Here is a 1,897-nt window from a genome sequence, read left to right as displayed (position 1 = left end):
TTCTGTGGGTCCCTTTCTTTCTGAAGGCCATTATTGAAGTTATCGGTGTTGTTAGGATACTTAAATTGTCAGACATTGATGATGACCCAGTTTCTCACTTCGGTACTCCATGCTAAATCAAGGAGATTGAGTATTAAACTGAGGGAGAAGTTAATATGAAGGAAGTATCAGGTAGAAACACAGCTTTCCTGGTGATTTTCTTCTTATCTTAAAGACTGCCCACACGGCACAGTGAAACACTGATGGATGATCTCCATTGTGACGGCACAGAGACAGAGCCTCTACCCTGCAGTCCGCTGCAAACGATTGATGGGAGTGGCTGGTTGCCAGGAACCACCCGGCACCTAGGAAATGGTTGCTATGACAACCACACCACCTTCCTGTGATTACGTTGGAGGGGATTATCATGAACACCCTGCTTTCTATTTTGTCTCCATCGTTCCCTCTCTCCTTTTGGCTGTTCTGTCCCTCTTGCTCTCTCTCTCTCTAATTGAATGTTTCTGCCGTGTGACTGCCTTTGCACAAAATATTTCAGAAATCATGACACAATCTCTTGGGCACTGATAATGAAGTAATCTTCAGTTCATACTAACTATTGTTTGACACTCCAGTATTTCAGTAATCATATTCTAACCCCTGCAGAGTGCTCCAGTTACAACGGTCAGCACCTTCTATATGTAGTACCAACCCCCACAAACCTCTGCTGTCTTGCTCTCCCTCTCTCTATCGCCAACCATTCTCAGTCGCTTTCTCATACATACATACATATGCATGTGCACTGACATACATACCAATATGCTGAGCTGCACACAAGCAAGTACGTGTGTGCCCACACACACACACAACATTCCTCTTTCAATCGGCAGCATTTTTCTCAATGATAGCTCTTGAGGTTCAGCACCATGGATAGCGACCCACCTCAAACTCCTATTGCTATGGAGACATGCTGTGCCACGATAGAGATAAAGAGAGAGAGCTCGAGGGAGAGTTCATATCTGTCAGCAAGACATCATACATTAATTGCAAGGAACATGTACCCTGCCAACCCCATATTCAAAAATGTCCATGCCTGGAAAATGTTACATAGTCACACATACATGCAAATAATAGGCTAATTTTCTAGCAACTGAAGAATGAATTGTTGTTTTTCTTACACTGGACAAAGATAACTACATTATGACAACAGATTATATACAGTACAGTGGCAAGAAAAAGTATGTGAACCCTTTGGAATTACCTGTATCTCTGCATAAATTGGTCATAAAATTTGATCTGATCTTCATCTAGGTCACAACAGACAAACAGTCTGCTTAAACTAATAACACACAAACAATTACACATTTTAACGTCTTTATTGAAAACACCATGTAAACATTCACAGTGCAGAGTGGAAAAAGTATGCAAATCCTTGGATTTAATAACTGGTTGACCCTCCTTTGGCAGCAATAACCTCAACCAAATGTTTTCTGTAGTTGCGGATCAGACCTGTACAACGGTCAAGAGGAATTTTCGACGATTCCTCTTTACAAAACTGTTTCAGTTCACCAATATTCTTGGAATGTTTGGTGTGAACCGCTCTTTTGAGGTCATGCCACAGCATCTCAATAGGGTTGAGGTCAGGAGTCTGACTGGGCCACTCCAGAAGGGGTATTGTTTTTCTGTTGATTTACTTCAGTGTTTTGGGATGTTGTCCTGTTGCATCACTCAACTTCTGTTGAGCTTCAATTAGAGGAGAGATAGCCTTACATTCTCTGGCAAAATGTGTTAATAAACTTGGGAATATTTTTTTCCGGCGATGATAGCAAGCTGTCCAGGCCTTAAGGCAGACTTTTTTTCTCCACACATAGTGTTGTATGTTCCTTCCAAACAACACAACTTTAGTTTCATCTGTTCACTG

Source organism: Oncorhynchus masou, chromosome 11, assembly GCF_036934945.1.
Source record: "Oncorhynchus masou masou isolate Uvic2021 chromosome 11, UVic_Omas_1.1, whole genome shotgun sequence".
NCBI lineage: Eukaryota > Metazoa > Chordata > Actinopteri > Salmoniformes > Salmonidae > Oncorhynchus > Oncorhynchus masou.
Note: the sequence above shows the minus strand (reverse complement) of the source record.